This window comes from Marmota marmota, unplaced genomic scaffold (genome assembly GCF_001458135.2).
Source record: "Marmota marmota marmota unplaced genomic scaffold, marMar, whole genome shotgun sequence".
NCBI lineage: Eukaryota > Metazoa > Chordata > Mammalia > Rodentia > Sciuridae > Marmota > Marmota marmota.
This window is the reverse complement of record NW_025999992.1, coordinates 2,590,474-2,601,278: the sequence shown is the minus strand read 5'-3', so window position 1 is coordinate 2,601,278 and position 10,805 is coordinate 2,590,474. Positions and strand designations below refer to the sequence as shown.

General features: G+C 52.6%; 1 long non-coding RNA gene across 3 annotated transcripts; it reads left to right on the top strand.

Moving 5' to 3' along the window:
• The first annotated feature begins 3,875 nt into the window (after nt 1-3,875).
• LOC125617881 lies at nt 3,876-9,063 on the top strand. Of its 3 annotated transcripts, none has more exons than XR_007349004.1 (4): nt 3,876-4,128; nt 5,284-5,378; nt 6,412-6,729; nt 7,552-9,058. It is a non-coding gene; the product is annotated as an uncharacterized LOC125617881 (long non-coding RNA). The 3 variants fall into 3 exon arrangements; XR_007349003.1 differs by having other exon boundaries at nt 6,366-6,729; XR_007349002.1 differs by having other exon boundaries at nt 5,284-6,729; nt 7,552-9,063.
• Nucleotides 9,064-10,805: the final 1,742 nt, after the last annotated feature.

The window sequence follows — 10,805 nt, the reverse complement described above, 5'->3', positions numbered from 1 at the left end:
AAGCAGCTGGACCCCAGGCACATCCCAGACCCGCCCCAGCGCTCACAGGTAGTGGGAGCATGGGGAAGGCCGTGGGGCTCCAGGCTGTAAGCCTCTTCAGGTGGCTGGGTGGTGGCTTTCCTCGCTGAATCGCAGCAAGAGGATGAGGTTTGGGGGATGTAAGTTCAGCTGTGCATCGTGTTGAAGTGGTCTCCCTCCAACATGTCATCAAGGAGGAAGCCAGAAGCAGGGGACCGAAGGAATCTCAGAAGGAATGGAGGTTGGATCTCGGAATCTGGAGCTCATGGCATGGCTGTGGGATACCCAGAGCGAACCCAGTGACTAGAAATGAACTTTGCAGCGTTCAGTGACTGGGTGTGGGAGGCTGAGCCGGCCGGGAAGACAGGGAGAGGAGTGGAAAACCAACTGAGCAGTTTCTGGAAACCAAAGGGAGGGGGTATTTCAAGAAGGAGAGAATAACAGTCAATGGTGCCAAAGGCTACAGACGGTCAAAATAGATGGGGTCTGAACCAATTCCACTGGATTTAACTCCATGGAGATTCTCCGTAACCTCAGGAAGATTAACTTCAGAAATTAAAGTAAAATCCAAGTGCAGGGAAACTTTTTACCCAGTTCAAAATTAACCGTATTTCAGAGCACTAACTCTGACCTTAAGCCATAAATTCTGGCCTGGCTGATTCCACAGAGATATGCCACATGCACATTTTTGGAAAGATTTGTAGATTTTTGGACACACAGTGGGATGGGGAAGCAGGTCCAAGTGTGGAGGAAGAAAAGTAACCCCAAGATCTGAATGTGGCTCTCCAGGCCTTCCTTGGCTGACTGTGCTGACCAAGCTCTGCCAGGTCCACTCATGTGTCCAGGGCAGCCTGGCCTCTCTGCAGCTGCAGGCTGGGGTAACTCCCCAGAGCCCCCTGGGGTGGATTCTGTACCTCGGAGGCTAAGGGCCAGAGTGACGGGAGGACAGCGGAGGCAGAAGCCATGTCGTGGCAACATAGCGTCCTGGAGCGGAGGCTGTGGGGGAGACTGCGCTGTGGGGATCCGGTCAGCGGGGCTCGTCCTCCATTCCTCCACCAGGCCCAGCTGCACGGCTGAGCTCCCGATGTCATGATCATAAACCTCCAGAGCCTGACGGCCTGCTTCTCATCCCAGTCTCTGCACCCCTCACCCCAGGGCAGTGTGGAGGTGTCCTGAGGCTTGGAGACCCTGGCCAACGCCACAGGTGGCCAGAGGACAATTCCTTTCTCCTCCTCTTATGATCCTCCACTTGTACCTTCCTTCCATGTCTCAGTGTACAATATAGTTAATGTAGGAACACTATTGTCCAGAAGACCGATCCGATGGGAGAACGGACTGCCATTTGTATAATACATTAGGAGAATTGATTTACGCAACTTGGCACGTCTCTGCTCTTTACACACTAAACAGCCAGGGAACAAAATGACCTCACTTCTCCCCCAGAAAGCAGAGCTGGTCAGTTGCAGCCTCTTGTAAAGAATGAAGGGGGTCTGCAGGCCAAGGCACTGCCGCTGGTCCTGGGGTCCTAATTTGCATTGGGCTTCTTCTCTCTGGGCTCAGTCAAGACTTCCTCCCACCAGACCAGCACGTTCAGCTGGGACTCAGGCCTTCACCCTGGGGGTCTGACCTCTTAGCCACCTTGCCCTGACAGTGTGCAGTTGCACCGTTTTCTTTACCGTGGCCACAGAAGCACATGGAGGGGACCAAGGGCTCTATAGGCAGCAGGCAGGCCAAAGTGCAGATGCAGAGAGGCGGGAGCAGCTGGTTTGGCATGTCTTGTTTCTTAATGCGTTTCCAAGTTGCCAGGAGCTCACGTGAAATGCTGCTTTCCACATTTCCACAAGGTTTTACAGGTACCCATGGGCCACTATTCTTCAGACCCTGTTCACCTCCAAGATATTTATCTCCATAGCATTTTTATTTATTTAAAGATAAAATTCAAAAGGTTTATGGCACCAAATGCCACAGAAAACTGGATCAAAATAATACATGAACAAGTTTTAAGAAAAATTTCCCACACATGGACATTGGTATTTATTCAGCTCATCACAGTCATAGACTTCTATCAATTTCTCTTCATGGGGTTTCCATTACAATCCCCAGAATTTTCTCCTCCTCTTCTCTGCCTCAAATTTAAGAATATTGTAATCTTACTTTCCAGATTTATGGTTCATCAAATTTTGACATTTAAAAGTTGACATTCAGAAGGGATGTTTGATTTAGGCAGAAATTACATTAAAATATTCCCCCAAGCAGAATTACACAAAACAATGCAAAACAAAAACGATTCACATTAACTAAGAGAAGCTAAGGACCTTTTCAATTGAATGGTGGACGTGTGCAAGACTGAGATGCTCCCGGAGAACTCCATGGCGCTGCTTTGGCTCACATGCTTCTCTGTCATCTTTCCAATTAGAAGTTTGAAAATACGGAAGAAATGATTATGTCTTAAACACAAAGATCAATTCATTGTAAAATCAGCTTATATAGTAGAGAATGTATGAACCCAAAATATCAAAACGGGGAGGGAATTTTACTCATTGTCCAAGTTGATATTGTCTGTTGACAGATAATCGCAAAGACACACCGCCACCGTTCGCTGTGATCATGACGAGATAGGCTCACACAGACACGCAAGCCCTCACCCGGGTGAGGCACCATGCTGTGTGACCTGCCGACACCATTGCTTGCTGTTCGCTATCTGCAGGTGAGAAACACCAGACCACCCTCAAAATCACTGGGGAAGCTGCACCTGCCCTATCCAGGACCAACGAGAGCGAGCAGACCCACCCCGACGTGCAGGCCTGGACAGACACAGCTTCTGGGCACAGATCAGGGAGGAGTGCCCTGGTCTTGGGGGCAGGGCCTGCCACCTATGTCTCTGCTCAGCCCATGACAATTTCAAACATCAAAAGCCATTTAAAAACAGCCGAATAGAAGGGTGGCCACGGGTCCATCCTCTGAGAAAGCTTACCTGGCTCATCGTCCTTCCCGGGTGCCCGGGACGATGTCCCTGTGCATTCTCAGCTGTCACCAAGACCCTGATACTTGTACTTGGAGATTTGGGGTGGATGTCACTGTGAGGGGTTTTTCTTGCAGCCCCTGTATTGTAAAATCTTGGCTCTCCGCTGGTTTTGTGTCTTGGGAGCTATATTTGCGAAAGGCCGGTTTCAGGAATGTCGCTGAGATGTCTGTGAGTCAGTCCCCTGCCTGGGGGGTTCCGAGAGCAAAGCCAGCCCTCTGGGGGATTTGATTTGCACAGGAAATTTTTGGGCTCCCCCATAGTTTCCTGTTTTTCTCATGAACTCACGATAGGAGTGGGCCGTGGTGGGTTGGAGCTGGGCGTGGGCTCTGGGTGCTTCTTTGATCTGTGTGGGAGAGTGGTCAGCGCGGTATCACAGCCAAGCAGTTCTAAGGAGCCTCCGGGTCCCGCCTGTGAGCTCGTCCTGGGGGATGTTCCGAGAACGTTCTGATTCCTGCCTGCGATCCTTAGTTCCCGATCAGTTCACGATCACACACCCTGACCACTGCCATCTGCATGAGCGCCTAACGGACACTTGGGTCTGGCCCTCCGCAGTCTCCTCTCCTGCCTTCTGTCTCGCTGTCCAGTAGACTCCACTGACCAGCTCCACCCCTGGGAAGGCCGTAGGGACTGCTAGCCCGTCGGATGGCTCGCCATGGTCTAGACCATGAGCTCCTCTGCGGCCTTGCCGTCGGCTCAGTGGGTCCCAGGCCTGGGAACAGGGCGCCCAGCTGGCCGCCCTAAACCTGCCTGGCAGCTCTGCGTTCCTGGGCAGCAGACTGGAACGGTTTCCTTGCAACCCCGTTTCCAGTATCAGTTTTCACATTGATTTCAGTGGTGTGACAGTGAGTGACAGACGTCCTTGAAACCTACTAGCAACCCTCACACTCTCGAGAAGGTAGAACAGGACACCGTAGCCGCTCTGGGCACTAGGGTGGGGACACAGCTGAGCCTCTGCTCCATTCCTGCTGCCGGGAAGCTCACTGCCCAAGCCTGGTGTCCCTTGACATGCTCCCAGGGGACAAGCCAGTCACCAGCCCAGCGGGACTCAGGAGTCCACCCCTCAGGAGCAGTAGTCACGATAAGAGGTCAGGAGAGCAGGAGGAACGGGAAGTACCCTTTTGGACGTTTTAGGGAGACACTCTGCAGCCGCTGGGTGGTGGTGGAGTGGTCACCACAGAGCCATGGGCGGGGCTGGGGTGGTCACCGCAGAGCTGTGAATGGTGGTGAGTGGTCGCAGCAGAGCTGTGGGGGGGGGGGTGGCTGGGGCCGTGGCCGCAGAGTTGTGGTTCCCCAAGAGGCTTCTTTCTGTTTGTCTGTCTTATTCTTCTCTCTTTCCATGGCAACACTACTTCTCAGTCTACCTGTGGGACAGGGAAGAAGGAGGACGCATTGTCCTGTGGCCTTTGATGTTGCATCTTTAGAAGGGGGACAACAATCCCTCCTGAGTTTTTGACAACTGATGAGATGCTCTGTAAAACAGAGACCCACACACATTCCACTGGGGTCCCACAGCTCCCTGTGCCGAGAGGTCACCTGATTCCTGGGCTCCAGGGCCCTCCCTGGGGGGGGTCCGCTATGCTGGGACAGGGTCGGGGGCCTGGGCATGAGCTCTGGGGCTGTCTAGACCAGGCAGCAGTCCTGAAGATTCTGCCAAATTTCTTCCACCAGTTTACTTCCCCAAACTTATTTCAAAACTATATCGTCAGCCTCAGAATTTTTATTCCCCCATTAAAAGCGTGCGCCATCTTAGAATTCCCAGGTGCCTTTTGCAATTAGCATAGCCGACGTCCGTGGTTAATGGAACATCAGACTCACCGTGGGGACGGCAGCCGTGCTCAGCAAAGTGCTTGGTTGGGATCCATTTATGTCTTGTTCTTGTATCATTTTTGGTTGGGGTGGGCCCAGGACAAACCTTGAGGCTGACGAACGTGCCTGGTTTTTCTGCCTGCCTGCTTTCAATATCCTTCCCTAACATGGTGCGTGGACACACATGTGGGTGTCCAGACCTGTGTGGGCCGTGGTGCATGCACACACACACACACACACACACACATACACACACTCCCTGGGTCTGCAGCTGGGTGTCTTTAGACTTCTTGCCTTCCCGCTGTCTGGGGCCTGTCTTGGCCTACTCCACCCAGCTCTGGGCTCCATCTCCTGGACCCCCCCCCCCAACAACCTCTTGTTCCAACCCAGTTCTGGGCAGGCTGTGAACTAACACCTGACACTTTTTACTGTAGATAAGCATGGCCAGATGCAGACTCTGGGAACAGTTTCACGTGCTTATTCCTGGGTCTCCAGCAGCTGGAGGGTGCCTGGTGGGTGTGGACGCTGGGTGAGTAGTGGCTCCGTGGCATGCCTGGGCGTCACGTGCCAGTCTGCGCTCAGTGCTCACATGCTTAGAGAAACGATGGAGCGGATGGCCCATTGTGAGGTCCCAGGCAGAGGTACTTCTGGCCCCACCCTTAGTATCTCTCAGATCACAGGGAGTGACTTTCACCCCTGGTTCCTGTGCGTGCCCACCCACTCTCCCCTTTGCCTTCTTGGTCTGTTCCCATGCAAACTCAGCAGGAGGATGCGGGTCTCAGCTGGGCAGCTGGAGTGATCTGTGGAGCGAGGCCTGCCTGCACATGGGCTTGCTGGGCTGGGTGAGCTGCTGCAGGAGCAGGGCCAGTGCTTGCTCCCCTTGGGCTCCCTGCGGCCTTCCTTTTCTCCTGGTGGAGCTGGGTTAGCAGCAGGAGCCTCAGGGACACTTCTCACAGGACATGGAGAGGCCTTGGGGATGAGGGTCGACCTGGAGTGTAGCAGCTCCCGGCCACCCTGCAGGATGCACAGGGGCTGGGGTCCGGCCCTTGTGGCCGAGTGCTGGATGGGTGGCTCCACTGAGCCCCAGCTCTGTGCTGCCCACAGCTCCGAGGAGGGACTGGCACAGAGTGTGGCTTCCTTGGGATGACAGATACCTGAGTTTCTAGGTTTTACTTCTGATTATGCAAATAAACACTCAGGCAGGGACGTGCAGAGGTGCTGGAGTTATCTCAAAAAACATGAGTGCCTCTGTGATTCCTGCCAGCGTCTGACTGTGTCATGAGCATGATGTGGCCAAGTCTTTTTTTCCCATTATCACTTGTATCTTGAAGAGCAGCATTTTCCAAATTTTTCCCCAAATCATAAGTTGTAAAAGATGCCACATTAAAACAATGCTGCTGATAGGTAAGTTTTGGGGACAACTTCATTTTAATTCACCCTCTCGGAGATTTCCGAAGCTCATTAGCATATTAAATCCCAAAGGCGTATTTAGTAAGTCTCCTTGGCTAACTTACAGTGTCCGGCTTGCATGACCAGAGGAACTCCATATTTCTTCCCAGTAGTGCCCTCATGTCTGGGGCCACCCACCCTGGAGGACCAAGTGCTTGTGTATTTGATTTCCTTCTGGTGCTGGATGGAACCTCCATGGCCCCCAGCCAGGCCCGGCCCCTCCTTCAGCAGCAAGTCTGGTGGCTTCTCCGCCCTGGTGCTCCTCCACGCCCCTGCAGCTGTTCTGTCATCATCAGTCCTGAGTGCGGGTGGCTCGGGGCCGGGCCGGGTCACTTCATGTACTCATCCCTGCATCCTCACACCTGAGCCAGGTGGACAGCCACGTCCAGGAAGTCTACCCAGGAGTCTGTGCCCGGCGTGCTTCTGACGAGGTGCGAGGGGCTTCTGACGGTTCTCCTTCTCTCTGTCTCTTGCTCTCCCTCAGCCAGCGACCCTCAGCCAGTGGGCAGCCTTGTCCTTCTGTGGCTCAGGAAGAGTCACCTTCTCCTCCTTCCCTCCCACACCTCCTGCCCTGGGTGTGGCATGAGCTGGGAGGTGCTGCCTGGGCTCCTTCAGGAAGGGGTTGATCCTGGTCAGGTGCTGAGGAGAACAGCGGCGGGTGCAGGGCCGGGGAGCAAGGGGCTGGCAAGGCTTCTCTCCAGGACAGGGGAGGCCATCTTCCCGCGCACCCCCTCCCTGCCCTCCAGCCCTGGAGAGGTGCCCGAGGCAGGCATCCTAGGGTCCTGTTGTGGCCTTTGATAAATCACCTCTTCCAATGCAGCGCCACCCTCAAAGGAAATGCATTCTTAGCTCCAGTGACAGAAACTAGCTTCACATAACGAGACTGTGGATGGCTTGGTCCCCAATTCACTGGATTGATGTCACCCATTGCCACCTGCGGGGGCTCTTCACTGAGAGTGCTTCTGCTGCAGGCCCCAGAGGGTGGTTCTCCACACGGTTGGTCTTAGGGCCGGTTTACATACTCAAAAATCATTGAGGACTCTAAACAGTTCATATTAATTTATCGTATTAGAAATTTAATAAAACTCCAAAAAATATATCTATGTAAATTCATTTAAAACTCACAAAATAAACATTTTTCATGAAAAATAGCTATGTTTCCCCAGATGGAAAAAGACTAGTGAGAGAAGACGCGTTGCCTTGTGCAGTCACGTCTATTCAGTCGCCTTGCTTTTTCTTTTTCTTTTTCCCAGAACCCAGGGAACTCTACCAGGAGCCACGTGCCGAGTCCTTTTTATTTGTGATTTCAAGACAGGGTCTTGCTGACTTGCTGAAGCTGGCCTTGAACTTGCCATCCTCCTGCCTCAGCCTCCTGAGTACCTGGGCTCTTGCTGCCTCATTGGTGATGGAAGAAGCTTCTGGATGCACCTTATTCTGCTCTTCTGGTCGAAGGCATGAAGAAACCCGGCCTCACCCAGGACACTAGAGAAGGTGGTGTCCTGAGGTCAGCTGCATGGAAGAGCTGAACCATCCCAGGGAACTTTCCATATTTGATGGCGTCAGTCCATCCATCTGCCTTGCACTTTGAATGGATCTTTGGCCTTAAATAGTCAGTTTTGCAACCTTGCACTGGGTTCACAGAGCTCGGCAGATTCTCCAAGTGTTGACATCTACCACAAACCCCACACGTCCGTTTTCACTGGTCGGGTCAGAACGCAGTCTGTACTGGGAAGATGTCAAGTTCACCATGATGAATAGGTTTTCTATTTTTCCTGGAAAGCTGTATTTTTTTTTTCCTATTAGAAACATTCTCGGCCACTTTTCTTAAAGTCATATGCTTACTTATGTTTGTTTTCAGGCAAACGTTTTCTGATGGGTCATCTGAACAATCATGGGGACCTGTTGGTCCTGCTCTCAGGTACTATAAAAAATGCTGTTCCTTGAAAATGGTAGCTGAGTCAGTGCACAACTCAGGTAACTGTGTCGTTGCTTTTTCCTAAGACAGCTATTGTTTTCTGGATCCAGCAGAGTGACTTATGAGAACTTTCTATTTCCAAACAGAATATTGAAAAGATAGGCACTGGAGGGTCAAGATTTGATAAAATCAGAAAGTTTAATTCCTTTATCAAAAACTTTCTTCAATAAAGCTGACTTTATTTTTTAAAACATTGAGGGTTTGGTATGAAGAAGAATATGATGAAAATCTGTAGTTTGTGCTGTGCCCTCTGCCATGCTGTTCTGCCAAACCGGGGGCCCAGAGCAGCGAGTCGGCCTGGGATTGCACCTCTGATGCTGTGAGACCCAAATACACACCCCTCCTCTAAATCATTCTCCTGAGGTCTTTTGATCACAGGGTGTAAGTGCTTCTCAGAGCTGACCACCAGCAGCAGGAGATGAGTGTGGCTCATGAGTACATTTTTCCCCAGGAAGGTCCCCCTCAGTGGAGACTTGGGGATAGTCCACGTTTGCACACACACACACACATCAGTTGAGGTGGGCTGGACAATACCCAAGTGCTCTCCACTCCAAGTGCCTCAGGTCTTTCCTAGAGTCCCGAGTCCTGTGTCTGCCGTGAGTCTGACCCATGCACAGCACGCAGCACTTCCAGACTCTCTAGAACAGGATTCCTTTTCCTAGCCCAGACTTGAAATGTGAGTGGGAAACGATGACTGAGCAGTTTCATCTAAGTGTGTAGGAAAGACAGTGGAAGTCTGGGAGCTGGTCAGTCTCTCTCCTGCAGCTGGCCAGAGGCCGGGACATGTCTCTGTCCACTGAGAAGGAGGCGCCTCCGGCTTAGCATGCCATCATGTGGCTCGGCGTGCCGTCATGTCCGTGGGTGTGCTCACAGCTGGACTGGGCTCCCCACTGAGTGGATGAGCTGCCCAGAAGCGTCACTCCCAGGGCGTCTCAGCCTGCCTGGAAGCATCGAGGCAGAGGGCAACTCAGGGGCTTGGCCAGTTGCCGAGGGCCTAAGGGATGGCCTGACCTCCTAAGTGGGAGCAAGAAAGTGAGGTCACTGTAAAGCGAGAAGGGACTCTGTCACATACAGGACACCCTTTCTGTCATGGTCATTTATTTTTGGTACCAGGGATTGAACATGGGGGCACTTAACCACTGAGCCCCATCCCCAGCCCTTTTATTTTTATTTTGAGATAGGGTCTTGTTAAATTGCTGATGGCCTTGCTAAGTGGCTGAGGCTGGCCTTCGGCATGTGATCCTCCTGCCTCAGCCTCCTGAGCCACTGGGATCATAGGTGTACCACAGCCCTCAACCACACAGTCGCTTTTGGGTGGGATTCAGTTTCCAGCCAGCTGCTCAGTCGATTTGTGTCTCTGTGCAAACCCTTCCTGCTGCAGCTTGGATTTGTGGGTGCAACAGCGTTAGTTGACTTTACCTCGCCTGTGTCTTGGTGCCTTGACAAGCGTTACCGGCAGGTTATGATTTGTGCTGATTCTACGTGATTCATGGGCCACACTTGCAATCACATTGAGAGGGTCACAGTTCCCCGCCAATGCAGGTCCATTAGGCACTTAGATAAGGAGCTGGTATTGAGTGCTTTCCAGTCCTCCTGAGGGGGCCAGAGACCCAGAGTCTGCAACAATAACGATCTCAATGCTGGGAGAGGCTGTGGCTGTCGTGGAAAGGATGAATCCTGTCGGAACCATCTTGGCGCTTCCTGGCCAGTGCTGCGTCTCGAGACATGGCCAAGCCTGGCTAGGCCCCTTGGCATGTCCAGGCAGATGGCCTGGGGCCAACACCTGGAACTGGAGCTGCCGACTTGAGTGGGCACTAAGACCCAGCTGCAGACACTGGGCCGACCCACCACCTGGCCATCTGGATGCTGTGTCTTAATGGCGGGTGCATCCTCGGGGGTAAGGCTGAGGCCCCTGGGGTCCGGCCTGGAGGGAGGAGGTGCACCCAGGGAAGGCTGCTGTCCACCCAGAGGGCCCCCAGCAAGGCAGGAGGACGCAGCTCCCCTGGTCCTTGACTTCCCAGGCTCCTGGGGATGTTTGAGCTGAAGGACTGACAGACCAATCATATGCTGGCTATCAGCACAGTTGTATTGATCTGTTGAAAACTGAAGGATAAAAAAGTGCACCAAGAAAGAATTATTTTCAAAAGAAAGAACGGGTGATACCATTGTCAGCTGAGTTGCTTTCAGAGCAAAGCACCTGCGAGACCCGTGAACCACACTGACCTAGAAGGAAACATGGACAGACCCACACTTACAGCTGTGTGCCCTCTCCGCAACTGAAGAGAAAACCAGCAAGGGTGCAGAGGGTCTCCAAAGCTCCGCCAAGCAACAGACCTGATGGACATTCACAGGACACCCAGCCGCAGAGATCCAAGGATGTCACCTCTGCACATTTATAAATATCCAGGAACACACGCCAGTGGGAACTGCATAGTGAGCCACTAGACAGAGACAGCAACACACTTGAAACAATTGGAGTGATACAGAGTGTTCTGTGATCCCAGAGGAATCCAATGAGGAACCAAAAAACGA